This window comes from Streptopelia decaocto, assembly GCF_964273445.1.
Source record: "Streptopelia decaocto genome assembly, contig: HAP1_SCAFFOLD_109, whole genome shotgun sequence".
Taxonomy (NCBI): domain Eukaryota; kingdom Metazoa; phylum Chordata; class Aves; order Columbiformes; family Columbidae; genus Streptopelia; species Streptopelia decaocto.
In genome coordinates, this window is record NW_028115807.1 from 60,630 (window position 1) to 70,823 (window position 10,194).

At 53.6% G+C, this 10,194-nt stretch overlaps 1 long non-coding RNA gene across 1 annotated transcript; it reads right to left on the minus strand.

Annotated features, from left to right (window-relative positions):
• Positions 1 to 2,377: 2,377 nt before the first annotated feature.
• LOC309452578 lies at positions 2,378 to 4,017 on the minus strand. The gene is made up of 3 exons (XR_014186579.1): positions 3,977 to 4,017; positions 3,378 to 3,470; positions 2,378 to 2,697 (listed from the first exon to the last, which is right to left on the minus strand). It is a non-coding gene; the product is annotated as an uncharacterized lncRNA (long non-coding RNA).
• Positions 4,018 to 10,194: the final 6,177 nt, after the last annotated feature.

Genomic DNA, 10,194 nt, shown 5'->3' on the forward strand with positions numbered 1-10,194 from the left:
CTGTGCAACAAAACTTTCAGAATTAACTGAAATATGCTTTACACACACTTTAAAGCATAAAATATTTTATTTTTACCCCAATCCACAAAAAGGGCTGCAAAGCTGAGCCTGGCAACTCCAGGCCTGTCAGCCTGACCTTGGTGCCTGGCAGGGTTATGGAGCAGATCATCCTGAATGCAATCAGCACCTTCAGGATGGACAAGGGATCAGCCCCAGCCAGCATGGGTTTAGGAAAGGCAGGTCCTGTCTGACCAACCTGATCTCCTTCTGCGATCAGGTGACCCACCTGGTGGATGAGGGGAAAGCTGTAGGTGTGGTCTATCTGGACTTCAGCAAAGCCTTTGACACTGTCTCCCATAATATACTCCTGCAAAAGCTGGTAGCCCATGGCTTGGACAAGTGTACTCTATGCTGGGTTAAGAACTGGCTGCAGGGCCGGGCCCAGAGAGTGCTGGTGAATGGGGCCACATCCAGCTGGTGGCCAGTCACTAGTGGTGTCCCCAGGGGTCAGGGTTGGGTCCTGTCCTGTTTAACATCTTGATTGATGATTTAGATGAGGGAATTAAGACCATCATCAGCAAATGCGCTGATGACACCAAGTTGGGAGGGAGGAGGGCTCTGCAGAGGGACCTGGATAGACTGGAAAAATGGACCCATTCCAATGGGATGAAGTTCAACAAGGCCAAGAGCCGGGTCCTGCACTTTGGCCACAACACCCCCCTGCAGTGCTACAGGCTGGGCGCAGAGTGGCTGGAGAGCAGTCAGACAGAAAGGGACCTGGGGGGACTCATGGACAGGAAGCTCAACGTGAGCCAACAGTGTGCCCAGGTGGCCAAGAACGCCAATGGTATCCTGTCCTGTATCCAAACTAGCGTGATCAGCAGGACAAGGGCAGTGATCCTTCCCTTGTACTCTGCACTGGGGAGGCCACACCTGGAGTATTGTGTTCGGTTCTGGGCCCCTCAGCTCAAGAAAGAGATTGAAGTGCTGGAGCGGGTCCAGAGAAGAGCAACAAGACTGGTGAAGGGACTGGAACACAAGCCCTATGGGGAGAGGCTGAGGGAGCTGGGGTTGTTTAGTCTGGAGAAGAGGAGGCTTAGAGGTGAGCTCATCACTCTCTATAACTACCTGAAGGGAAGTTCTAGCCAGGTGGGGATTGGTCTCTTCTCCCAGGCAGTCAGCAATAGGACAAGGGGGCTTAAACTTAAGTTTAGGCTGGAGATTAGGAAGCAATTCTTTGCAGAGAGATTAGTCAGGCATTGGAATGGCTGCCCAGGGAGGTGCTGGACTCACCAGCCCTGGAGGTTTTTAAACTGAGATTGGACATGGCACTTAGTGCCATGATCTAGTGAATGGACTGGAGTTGGACCAAGGGTTGGACTTGATGACCTCTGAGGTCTTTTCCAAACCAGTCGATTCTGTGATTCTGTGAATTAACTTCAGTTTTAAGAAAAAAAACAAACTAAAGTGTACTTCTGGGTGAGGATGGACCAGGCTCGGGATCAGTACCAGGGGTGCTGCAGGAGCAGGTGTCTCCCAGCACAGACACAGCGGGGGGACCTGTTGACCTCAGCACCCTGGGCCCCAGCATGGCCCAGTTCAGCAGCCCTGGGCCCGAGGGCTCAGTCCCGGGACAGCCCCCCAACCAGGGTCAGAGCGGTTCCTGCTGCTGCCCCGAGGGTCACCAGCCCCAGGCAGCCCTGAGCCAGAGTGCAGGTGTCTGAGCTGGGCTGAGCTGGAAGGGGCTGCAAAACAGCTCATCGGAGGAGGCAATGGAAGAAGGTGCCGTGTGTGTGGCACCGGGGGTGAACCGACACCCTCAGTTTGGTATCTGGACCCGTGCTGGGCTTGCACATGGACTAAGCCCCAGCTCAGAGCACAAATTGCTGTTCCCAGCCCCAGATGCCAAGCGCTGGTCCTGCTCTCTCCTCCCTGGTGCGGCCCGAGCGCACAACTGCCCTGCCTGCTCCTGCCTTGGGGAGCTGGGGTCAAAAGGAAGGACAGACTGGTGTGGGTATGGGATCTTTAAGTGTCCTGGGGTTGCTTTGCTAATCAGTCTGTGATGGTTCCTGGGCTACTCACTAGATTATGTGCCCAGAGAGGCAAATGAGACATAAAGCGACTTTCCAGTTAAGGGTTTTCACCTTACAAAAAAACACAGGTGCATTTTCTCATCAGCAACAGACTGAAAGATGGCAGCTGAAGCAGCATGTGCCTCTTGTGAAAACAGGTAACAACAGATGGTTCCATTCAGTCGATCCTTAATTTATTCCTGCACAAGAAAATGGTCCATTAATTTAATCTCTGGTGTCCAGGCAGGGCCTTGCTGATGTTCCTGTGTCACAGCAAGTGTGTGCATGTCAGGCTTTCTGCAGATTTGTGGCTGAGTTTTCCATTTTCCCTAACAAGGACAATTTTGCTGTGTACTCCTGAAGTCTCCCATAAGCTGGTGGTTGAGAGAAGGCCGGGGAGCTCCAGTGAGCTGAGGGAGGACCAGGCAGCATCACAGGCAAAGCAGACGGGAACTCGACTGGGTGAACATTAATGGAATTTATTGATAGAAGAAACAGGAATGTCTCCCCCATCTCTGGGCGGATCACCGTGCACCCTGAACCGATACAGGCAGGTGTAGTCCGGGTGGCCCCAGTTGCTCAGCACTTGCAGCCTGATGTAATTCACGACCCCAGGGAGCTCGTTCTGCAATGACAAGAAGAAATGAGTCGCCTTTTCCTCTCTGGCCCATGAGCACTGACAGAAGTGCCGCAGTAACGTCCTTGACCAGCAGCTTCCTTCCTGCTGCCCCGGGGGGGCTTTTGACCTGTCGTGGTGCAGATGTTCCCTCATTGGGCCATGAGAACAGCAAAGGAAGAAGCAGCAACCAGATGCCTCAGCAAATACACTGGAAAGCTCTCGCCTGCTTTGGGGCACAGGCTTCCACAGTCAGAAGACCCAGTGCTGGGGTCAGTATAACATCTCATTGCCTTCTCTAGAAAGCCATGGAAACAGAATGGCCTCCCTGTCACTGCTCACTGCCAGCACCAACAGAACCCTCAGGAAGCCCAGTATTTCTGTGTCTAACTGGCAGACCAGCAGTCCTGCATACTACGGGATGTGGCTGCTTGTGTGCACTTGGGGTCCAGACAGTTAAGCTGATTCCAGCTTCAACTGTGGCGCTTCTAAGCACTGAAGTTTAAACCCAAAATGAAAGAGAAGACGGCAGGCCAGTCATCCGCCACCAGGAAGTTAAAGCAGAAGAAAGGCAGCGTGGCACTCGCTCAAGGACATGTCTGCCTGTACCCTTTGGCAGGGAAGCCTCTCCCCATCCAGCCGCATTTCTCCTCCTCTCCTGCAGTTCCCCTCCCTCTATGTCCCCATACCTTCAGCTGGAAGGTCTGACTGGGATTCAGCGCCGCCAGGAAAGTGAACTGTCCCAGGAACGTTCCCTGCTCCTCGTGTTCTTCCTTGAAGCCCTACAGAAAGATGGGTGGAGAAAACAGAGCGTCTGGTGCACCATGGGAGACTGAACTTCAGCCGGTGAAGTACGGGGTTATTTCAGCTACGTAGTGCAAGGACCGTGAGCACAAGGACAAGATGAGAAGCTGCAGGTGGGCAGCACGTCACACTTGCCCACTCAACGAGTCCAGGCTGCCTGTCAGAAAAGGAGCAGACGCTCCCAGTGAGAGGGAGGTGACCTGAGGATCACAAATGCCACTGGGACTGGAAGCCAAGAAGGTTTAGGACCATGCACTGTCCAGCTCCTTTTCCCTGTGGCTCCTGGAGTAGCATCTTGCCCCAGAAGCTCGAGTGGTACATTGAATAAAAGAGGAATACAATGGGAAGGAAGCAACTCCAAGGAGCCTGTTTGTTCTGAGAGACAGGAGGAAGCTTCAGGCCACCAGAATCTTTGACCCAGCTTCATTCCCTGATCAGAAATGCTGTGCAACCACCTGTTCCTGACTCCAGAGAAATCACTTACATAGACAGCAAAGTCCTTGGGAGCTCCGGAGATGCTTTCTCCGTGGAACGCTGTCCCTGAGACATGGGCCATGGTGACGGCTCTGGGGACGACCGGCATGGACAGCTTGATGAAGACGTGTCCCTGACTCCCTGGGAAGGGCCAGCAGTTGCCAGGATGATTGTCCGGCTGAAAGAACAAGAAACACTCAGCAGGGAGACACAGGAGACCAGGTCCATGCGGGAAGGGGCAGGAGAAGAAGCTTCGAGGAGCAAAGACAGGTGGGAAGGACACTTGGAGCAGCATGTGTGGTTCATTCTCCCAGCCTTTGTGTTACTGCTTCTTGGTGCTCCTACCTCCAGAATCAGCTCAGGAGATCTCATGTAATCCATCACTGGCAGGGAGTACAAGAACACCTTCGCTTTGGCAGTCCGGAGGGATGGAGAAGTCCTGGACTGAATGACGGCTGCCCCTGGAAATTCAAACATGAGCATGATCACCAGGCAGTGTCAGGAGGAATATTACATTGTTGACTTGGAAAAGGCTTCTCAGTTGTCATCCATGTCCTACAGTGGGTTCCCCTCTGTCTTGCTGGCACGACCCCTCTGGAACACATGGCAGGGGTCATCAAACTGTCGTATTTGGCTGTGGAAATAGGCAAGAATGTGAACCAGCCTTCCTGTGCTTCCCATGGGGTCTGGCCCATTACAGGCTCTGTCAGTGGGGGCACTTTTAGGGCACAAGGTGACCCGTGACTTCTCACCCCTTCTCTCCTACCCCTGGGCACGTTCCAATGCCCATCTTGTCAATCGGGACAGGAGGCGCTTTGGAACTGGTTTGTTTGTACAATCTCACAATACCTGCTGATTTCAGGGCATAATCCGGCATCGGGACCTGCATTTCTTCCAGCTTCTCCAAAGCCTGATTGATGATCTCGTGAACAGCCTGGGAGGGAACACAAAGGAGAGCACCTGTTGGAAGGAGAAGGACCGGGGCAAGCAGCTCCCCTGCAAGGCCAGCCAAGGTGAGCGGGGACAAGGCCCGTTTCAGATGGAGGGAACGCCCACACTGCCTGGAAGCCTCCCAGGTTTGCTCTGCTGTGATTGTCGGGATCAGAAAGGGGGGGCTGCTCACTCCAGTGCTCTGAATGCTGGAGCTGCGGGAAGGGGCTGTTCCTGTGGAGAGGCCCCAGGCCAGGCAGCACGGACAGACAACCCTTCTGGGCATGAGATAGGCCCGGCTTGACTCTGGACCTCTGAGACCATTCTTTCTTTCCAGCCCTCCCCTGAGGAGGACCCAAGATCTGGGCGCAGAGGAAGGTCCGACTCAGACAGCTGGCATTCCCGTCACGCTCTCTCTTCCCCATAAGGAAGTGTGGAGCAACAGGAAAAGGGAGTGTGGCCATGACAGCACTTGTTCCAGCAGCACCAGCCTGTTGGCTGTGACAGGGAATGGAGTAGGATACATGCTGGAGGGAGGATAAAACCCCTGAGCAGATCCTTCTCCCTTGTGCCCTTACCCATCCGGTAAAGCCTGGGAGCTTTGCCTGCTTCAGTCCTTCCTGCAGAGCCCGCTCAGCCACATCCTTTGTGCTCCAGCGCAGATGATAAAGCTGTTCCTGGAGCTTACGGAGCTGGACGGGCAGGGACAGGGTTGCGCTGAGGTCTCCTATCTCTGGTGCAGCGCTCCAGAGGGTTAAGGTGCCGAGTTGTCCCACATGGTAAACACCTGTCAGACACAAACCAGAGCTTAGAACTCAGTCTAAGGCTGGGCTGTGCCTCGGGCTGCCCGCTCCCCTTTCTGTGTCTCTCCCAAGTGCCATAGTTGTCTCTCCTCTTGTTGCCTTTGACAGTGGCCATCATGGCGTACGGGCTCCGCAATAGATGGACGTTCCCTGCCATGGACTGTTCTCCTTCTCCTGCAGAAGATTCTCAGCCCCTGGGGCAGGAGAGCTCAGCCACGGCCTCTCCCTGGGCTGAAGGGAACTGGCTCAGCCCTCCTGGAGAAGGCAACTCAGCCCTTCCTCACCCACACCCATCCCGCTGGAGCGGGGACTGGCACAGCTCTGTGGGGACTTTCTGCTCTTGGCTGAGCTCCTCTGCTCACAGCGAGGGAAGCGGAACAGGGCAGGATGGAGCCCCGAGCACCTCCTAAAGCACCGTCCTCAGGTCGGAGATCTGCAGAGACTCACCGAAAGAGAACAGACCAAGGAGCAGCATCAGGGTCGATGCCTTCAGCGCCTTCATCTTCCTGCAGAGCAGATAAAGAAAAGGCTGGTGAAGCTGGCGGTTCCCATGCAGATCAGGAGCAGACTGGAGAGCAGCAGCAGGGACTGCAGCCCTTGAGCCTGGCGTTCCTGCCGTGTGCATTGGCTTGGTCCTGCACCAGCTCCAGTCACTGCTGGAGGTGTCACCAGCTGCACCAGTGGGGGATTTGTAACAGCAAAGATTGTTTCCTTAGGGACAAAGGGCTCAAGGTTGACTCCGGACTAAGAGCAGGAGTTGCAACAGGACTTGTGTCCAAACTTCACATCTGTGGGGCTGGAGAGGGATTCTCTGGAAATGGAAGGACGCAACAAACGGCTGTTTCTCCTGCCCAGCATCCGATGGGCACTTGTGCTGCTCCTGTTCTCCACCCTCTCAAGAGAAGGTTCAGCCTGTGCCCCTACAGTCCAACAGCTGCCAGGTGGGTGTGTGTCTCCCCTCTCGCAGCGTTTCTTCAGCAGCCGGGTTATCTCTGGCCCTTCTCTTGGCAGAACTGCAGACAAATGCAGACTGGAAAGAGGGAGGGTGGCTGAATGTCAATGTGTGCTGGCAAGCAACGGGCACCAAGGAAGCGCCAAAGAAACTCTGGTGTCTGGGCCCTGCTGCGCTGAGCCTGATCTGCCAAGACACAGCACACACCGCTCTGCAAGGGGGAAATTCCTCCTGCCTGTTCCAGGAGGCTCTCAACAGGCTCACAGCGACACTCATCAGGAATAAACAACCCCTTTTGTTCTCCTAAAGAACTCCTTGCACCCCTCAGAGGATCTCGAGCCCCTTTCCTGAGGCAGAGCCCTGGTGAGGAGCTGAACAGGTTTCCCAAGGAAACCTCCTCTGTCAGGAACACAAGTCAGACCCATGGCCAACAGAGGACACGCTGGTGTCCTTCTGGTCCCCGTGGAGAGGAAAACCAAGCAGGCTCAGGGACAGAACCCACCCTGCAGAGCACAATGCAGGACGGAGCTGAGCTCTCACAATTACTGCGGCAGGCTGTGTCTGGGCCACCCCCTGGGACTCTCTCTGTCCCATCCAAAATGGACCTGTCCCCCATTCTGCAGAGATCAAAGACTTTCTGGGCGCAGCCCTTGTGTTCATGAGGAGACTGAAAGGTGGCTGCTGCCTTCCAGCAGCTCCAGACCCAGCTCTCAGGCTGCCCTCGTGTTCCTCTCCTGTCCACCCTCCACCCACCCCAGCTGAGAAGGTGGAAAACACACCTAGGGAAAGGGGAGGAGGAGTTTTCAAACATACCTGTTCAGACCTTGAACCTTCTCTGGTTGTCCCTTGGTACCTGCTGAGGTGCAGGTAACAAGCATCTCGCTCGCTCAGCAGTGATCCAGAATCTCTGAAATCTCTGTTCCCTCAAGATCGAGAGTGACCGAGGCGCAGGGAGACCCCTGGTCTTATACCCTGCTGTGCTGACCTCAGCGCTGATGCTGCTTTGTGACATCAACAGCAGTGACTGATGTCACAATGGAAGAGGCTGCACCTCGTTTGGAGGCAAAGTCCCACCTGACAGGTGCAGGTCTCGCAGTCCTCTCTGCAAGGGAAGGAATCCTTCACCACACAACGACGGGAAAGGTACAGGAACACGTTGCTCTCAGCAAACAGACTGTCAACCACTCTTCCTCTCGTTGACCAAAGTTCAGACGGTGTTACAAAACTACCACAAAAAAGTGATTCTTAGTCTTATTTTATGGACCATTGACCGCCCCATTGACCCCCATTGATCCTCATTGACTCCCACTGACCCGCATTGATCCCCATTGATCCCCATTGACTCCCATTGACTCCCATTGACCCCCACTGACCCCCATTGATCCCCATTGACTCCTATTGATCCCCATTGATCCCCATTGACTCTTGTTGACTCCCATTGACCCCATTGACTCTCATTGACCCCCACTGACTCCCATTGACCCAAATTGATCCCCATTGACTCCCATTGAGCCCCATTGACTCCTATTGACCCAAATGGATCCCCATTGATCCCCATTGACCCCTATTGATCCCCACTGACTCCCGTTGACTCTCACTGACCCCCATTAACCCCCATTGATCCCCATTGACTCCCGTTGACTCCCATTGCCCCCCATCGACTCTCATTGACCCCCATTGACCCCCATTGATCCCCATTGACTCCCATTGACTCCCATTGCTCCCCATCGACTCTTATTGACCCCCATTGACCCCCACTAATCCCCATTGATCCCCATTGACTCCCATTGACCCCCATTGACTCCCATTGCCCCTAATTGACTCCATTGCCCCCCATTGACCCCCATATTAAATTAGCAGGACTTATTGAGAGGGCTTTAAACTAGATTTGAAGGGGAGGGGATGAAACCAGATGTGGCAGAGGCACAGCCAAGGGCGACATGCTGGCATCTGAGGGCAGTGCTAATGGTGCCCTTCGGTCTGCCGACCAAATGCAATCAATGGCCCAGCTGAAGTGCATCTGTACGAATGCACGCAGCTCAGGCAACAAACAGGAGGAGCTGGAAGCGCTTGTGAGGCAGAAAAGCTGTGATTTAATTGTCATCACAGAAACATGGTGGGATGACTCTCAGAACTGGAGCGCTGCAATGGGTGGATATAAGCTGTTCAGAAGGGACAGGTGAGGAAGGAGAGGAGGTGGGGAAGCCATGTATGTTAGGGAGCGTTTTGACTGTTTGGAACTTTATGAGGGTGATTGTAGGGTTGAGTGTCCATGGGTAAGAATCAATGGGAAGGGCAACAAAGTAGACATCCTAGGGGATGGTCTGTTACAGGCCACCCAACCAGGATGAACAGGCAGATGAAATATTCTACAGACAGCTGTGAGAAGCCTCCCGATCAGCAGCCCTTGTTCTTATGGGGGACTTCAGCCTACCAGGTGTCTGCTGGAAGTACAACATGGCAGAGAGGAAGCAGTCTAGGAGGCTCCTGGAGTGTATGGAAGACAATCCTGACACAGCTGGTCAGTGAACCAACCAGGGAAGGAGCCCCACTGGATCTGTTGTTGTAAATAGAGAAGGGCTCATTGGAGGTCCCCTTGAGTGTAGTGATCATGAAATTATTGAGTTGATTATCCTTGGAGAAGTTAGAAGAGCGGTCAGCAGAATTGCTACTTTGGCCTTCAAGGGCAGACTTCAGCAAAGCCTTTGACACCGTATCCCACAGCATCTCCTGGAGAAGCTGCAGCTCATGGCCTGGATGGTGTATCTGCGATGGATAAAGAACTGGCTGGAAGGCCAGGCCCAAAGAGTTGTGGTGAATGGAGCCAAATCTAGTTGGTGGCTGGTCATGAGTGGTGTCCCCAGGTCTCAGTATTGGGGTCAATTTTGTTTAATCTCTTTATCAATGATCTGGATGAGGGGATCGAGTACACTCTTAGTAAGTTTTCAGATGACACCAAGTTGGGTGTGAGTGTTGATCTGCTGGAGGGTGGGAAGGCCATGCAGAGGGATCTGGATGAGCTTGATTGTTGGTCTGAGGTTTAACACGGCCATGCACGGGTCCTTCACTTGAGTCACAACAACCGCTACAGGCTCAGGAAGAGGTGCTGGAAAGCTGCCTGGCAGAGAGCGATCTGGGGTTGTTGGTTGACAGCAACTGAACACGAGGCAATGTGTGCCCAGGTGACTGAGGGGAGACCTTATCAGTCTGTACAACTACATGAAAGGAAGTTGCAGCATGATGGGTGTTGATCTCTTCTCCCAAGTAGCAAGTGATAGGACAAGAAGAAATGGCCTCAAGTTGTGTCAAAGAATGTTCAGATAAGATATGAGGAGACATTTCTCCATGGAAAAGGTTGTGAAGCAGTGGAACAGGCTGCCCAGGGAAGTGGTGGAGTCACCATCCCTGGAGGGGTTTAAGGGATGTTTAGATGGATTTCTTAGGGACATGGTTTAGTGCTAGAGTTGGGTTATGGTTGGACTCAATGATCCTGAGGGTCTCTTAGAGCTGAAATTATTCTATAATTCTATTGACAAACCAAAT